Source organism: Mobula birostris, chromosome 10, assembly GCF_030028105.1.
Source record: "Mobula birostris isolate sMobBir1 chromosome 10, sMobBir1.hap1, whole genome shotgun sequence".
NCBI lineage: Eukaryota > Metazoa > Chordata > Chondrichthyes > Myliobatiformes > Myliobatidae > Mobula > Mobula birostris.
The window spans coordinates 9,431,890-9,436,930 of record NC_092379.1 but is presented as its reverse complement, the minus strand read 5'-3'; positions in this window follow the sequence as shown (position 1 = coordinate 9,436,930).

The following is a 5,041-nucleotide window of genomic DNA, read 5'->3' as shown; positions in this document are numbered from 1 at the left end:
TCCAGCACACCTAAACAGTAGGGTCAATTTACAATGGCTCATTTTCATACCGACCTTCTCATCCTTTGCATGTGGGAGGTTAAAGGGAAACACTCCACACTAGCAGTATTGGGGGTGGGGGGCGGTTCTGTATCGATCTTGGGTTTTCAGTTCCCGGAGTCAGCTGCACTAGCGGCAGCCGCACTGGTTGTCCAGTTGTTACCTGTTAGATGCATTAGCAGCTGTAGAGCGCTGACCGCAAATAAGAGAGTTGAATATTTAGGAATATGAATTAATGTTATAGAAAAGCTGGCAGATTTGTCAAAAGGTAAGAACAGCGTTGTAACGTCGGTCTGATGGCAAAACGGCATTAGGATACTGTTAAACGCAAGAGTTTCTTCAGATGCTGGAAGTCCAGAGCAATACGCACAGACACCATGCAGGAGGAACTCAGCGGGTCAGGTAACATCTATGGAAACAGACGACGTTTCGATCCGAGGCCCATTTTTCGGACTGGATATGAAGGGGGAAGACACCAGAATACGAACGTGTGGGGAATGGATTAGACGGACTAACCATAAGATGATTGGTCAGTCAGGTGGGTTGGCAAGAAAAGGGCTGGAGAGTAAGAAAACGGATAGGAAAGGAGCGAGATTCAAACGGGAGAAAGGGAAGAAACAGGTTCAACAAGGAAATGTGATAGGAGAATGAGGAGAAAAGAATAAGAGGTCAGAGAAGAAATGGGGAGGGAAAATACCGGAAGCAGAAATCGATATTCATGCCATCAGTTTTCCGCTAACTTGGTGGAATATACCTTGAGTGATCTCGTCCTGGCAAAAGAGTAGACCATTGATCCGTGTGGTGCAAGAAGAATGGGGATAGGAATTAAAATGTTTAGACACTCGGAAATTTCCCTTTAGGCAGATGGAACGGCGGTGCTTGAAACAGAAGTGCCTTAAATAACATGGGGTTTGGCCAGTAAATGGGAAGCTGCATTAGGAGCACTGGATACAATAGACGACCCCAACAAATTCGCAGCTGAAGTGTTGCCTCAGCTGCAAGGAGTGTTGCAGGTGAGGCAACATCAATTATTCAAACGTGAAATCTTTTTGGAGAATTAAATAATGTCTTAAAAATTGCCACTTTTACCGTTGAGGAGATCAATGAGATAATGGGGGTCTAAATATAGGCTAAACCATTCATTATTTTCTCATCATCGACTGTCACCTTCCGTTCACAGATGTTCCTCGAACCAGAGGTTTCCTCCAATAGTCTGAGTGCGGCTCCACATTCCAGCATCTACAGTCGCTTGTGTTTCCTGTGTTAAGTTTTTTTGACTGGGAATTCAAGTTGGCAAAAGTGACCTTGATGAAGTAAGTTAATTGGATACCTGCAAGAGAGTTGACTTAAACATTATCTTCAAAGTTCAAAGATCAGGGTAATTTATTATGACACTATGTGTAGGGTACAATTTATCTCCTCGAGTTTTGCTTTCTTGAAAGCATTTACCAGAAATAAATGAAATATTGTGGACCTTTGGTAAATAAGCACAAACTGGCAAACACCAATGTGCAAAAGAAGGTAGACTGTGTAAATAAGATTAATACCGACAACATGAGTCCTTGAAAATGAGCCTGCAGTTGATATAATCTGTTCAAAGCAGTGGTAAATTAAGTTCTCTACACCGAATCAGGAGTCTGAAATTTGTAGAGCAATTAATGTTCCTATTCCTTGTGATAAGAACCAGATGGTGGAAACAATCAGAGGCAGGTTTCTTAAAGATAAACATACCTCAAAATATAGAATCTCGTGATCCCGGAAAGCTTAACAAAGAATCAGAAATACTGTAAACACTCCGGTCGATCGGATTCATTGGGAGGCAAATGAGTTAACATTTTATAGCAAAAAAAAAAGTCGTAACTGTGAGAGATGGATGCTCCAATTATTCCATCCCAATTCAGCCAAAAGTTAGCGTTAGTGATAAGAAAACGTTGCAGCCCAAATATAAACAAATTCGGCTAGCCTACGTGGGCATCTTGGCCGCCATGGAAGAATTGGGCTGACTGACCACTTTCATTCGCTTTGCCCCTCAGCCCCCCTCCAGATGAAGACAGAGTTGTAAAGACTATTAAATACCGTATAGTGACTGGAAATAACGAGTTATCAGCAGCAGATTGCCACTCAGCTGAGGTTCTAAAACGCGTGTCCTATTTTTGATCATGAGTTACTTCAACACACGCAGAAGGGAAGTGGTGACAAGACATTCACAACCCTGAAGGAGCAACAAATGCGATGATATCTATGTGTGGTCATCAATACTAGCAGCAGTTAATTAATTTGTCATAAAAGTTAAAAATGCCAGCCGCTGCCTTTCAGGAGTTTGTACGTTCTCCCCGTGACGACATGGGTTTCCTCCGGATATTCTGGTTTCTTCCCACATTCCGCACTATACCGGTTGGTCATTGTAAATTGTCCCTGTATTAGGCTGGGATGAAATCGGGTGATTGCTGGGAGGTGTGCCTCGAAGGGCGGAAGGCCCCATTCAATAAATAGATAAATAAGTAAGTAAATAAATAAATGAATGTTGACTAACTCCTCCAATAGTTGCTGTTTTCCCAAGTGGTAACATTACAGCTGGTTTCATTATGAGCCTCTCTAACGCAGTTGCTATTGTGTCACAGAAACTGTTACTCGAAAATTGAAGAAATGTTTTTCTGGCTTAAGCAGATGGGACTGCAGTCACTACAGTTTTGGACTGAAATATACCTGGTTATCTGTGTGGCTTCTGCGATAACTGGGAACAGAAGTTGTGTTTCAAGGATGGTCAGATCTTCAGATAGAACATAACCAGGCAGTGGGCTACGTATCAGGACAGATCGGCTTGGGGATGAAACCACGGTGCATGAAACTGTGGATGGTTGTGAATGGGGAGCGATGTTGGGAAAGAGTGTACTGGGAAATGGACCGTTTGTGTTGTTGGGATTGTAGGCAGGAAATTCCAGAGAGACTGGGTCTGTGGGAAGTTTGGAAAAGAAGCACAGTGACCGCGAGCCACAATAATTTTTTTTTATATGCTGGAAACCATCAGCTGCGCACGGAACCTGCTGGAGGAAGATCGCAGGTAAGGCAGCATCCCTGGAGGGGAATAACAATGGAGGTTTTGTGGCGTGTCTCCTCAGCAGAACTGCTAACGTACCACGACCGAAACGCCTCCACAGATGGTACCTGACCTGCTGACTTTCTCCAGCAGTCTGTACGCTACACTACTGACCTGAAAATTAATGATATTGTTCTCATTTACAATCTCTTTATTGTTAATGTAACACATAAACCCTGGAAACCCAAGTTTTGACTAAAGAAACACCTACAGTTTGCAGAGCTTCAGAAATCATTATCTGCATTTATCCAACAATCAATCACTGCTTCAAGATATTCCAATAGCTTTGACAGAAACTATTTCCCTTTGTAGCACTTGATCTGAAACTTTCTAATCATCTGTGAATTTTCTACATGTCCTTCATACTCAATGTGTATTCGTAGTATCGTCTCTTGCTAATGTCAGAAAAACTGTTTACACATTTCTTCTCTTCTTTCATTATTTTACTGAATAACGAAGATGTGTCAGTCACCTTTCATTCGGAAGAGAGGGTCCTGCAGTAGATGGAAGATTATAACTACAGGAATCGCCGTTTAAACTCCTGATATAAACACCATCGCATCAAGTTGAACATATTATTGAAATCAATTCCAATTGCTGTTATGTAAATATTTATAACTCAGTTTCTTAAGCTCTCTCACTCTGAAATCAATCCGTGGTTACCCACAGTTTCCAAAATTATGCTGTGACTTCATTCCTTAAAATAACAATACAGGATGTTCTGACCATATTAATCTTCCCTTAAGAATTTTACTATCTCCCTGTGAGAGGCCCATATTTAATGCTGCTAATTAAATATGTTGCTGTTGGAAAATATTCTAAGAGATAGGACCTCTGGGCATTTAGAGAATCATGGTCTGATCAGGGACAGTCGGCATGGCTTTGTGAAGGGCAGATCGTGCCTATCAAGCCTGATAGAGTTCTTTGAGGAGGTGACCAGGCACATAGATGAGGGTAGTGCAATGGATTTGATGTATATGGATATTAATAAGGCATTTGACAAGGTTCCACACGGTAGGCTTATTGAGAAAGTCAAAAGGCACGGGATCCAGGGATGGTTGGCCAGGTGGATTCAGAATTGGCTTGCCTGCAGAAGGCAGAGTGTCGTGGTGGAGGGAGTACATTCAGATTGGAGGATTGTGACTAGTGGTGTCCAACAAGGATATGTTCTGGGACCTCTACCTTTCGTGATTTGTATTAGCGACCAGGATGTGGGGGTGGAAGGGTGGGTTGGCAAGTTTGCAGATGATACAAATGTTGGTGGTGTTGTAGGTAGCGTAGAGAATTGTCAAAGATTGCAGAGAGACATAGATAGGATGCAGAAGTGGGCTGAGAAGTGGCAGATGGAGTTCAACCCGGAGAAGTGTGAGATGGTACACTTTGGAAATGCAAACACCAAGGCAGAGTACAAAGTAAATGGCAGGATACTAGGTAGTGTGGAGCAGCAGAGGGCTCTGGGGGTACATGTCCGCAGATTCCTGAAAGTTGCTTCCCAGGTGGATAGGGTAATTAAGAATGCTTATGGGGTGTTAGCTTTCATAAGTCGAGGGATAGAGTTTAAGAGTCGCGATGTAATGATGCAGCTTTATAAAACTCTGGTTAGGCCACACTTAGAGTACGGTGTCCAGTTCTGGCCGCCTCACTATAAGAAGGATGTGGAAGCGTTGGAAAGGGTACAGAGGAGATTTACCAGGATGCTGTCTGGCTTATAGAGTATGCAATGTGATCAGAGATTAAGGGAGCTAGGGCTTTACTCTTTGGAGAGAAGGAGGATGAGAGGAGACTTGATAGAGGTGTACAAGATAACAAGAGGATTAGATAGAGTAGATAGCCAGCGCCTCTTCCCCAGGGCACCACTGCTCAATAGAAGAGGACATAGCTTTAAGGTAATGGGTGCGAATAGGT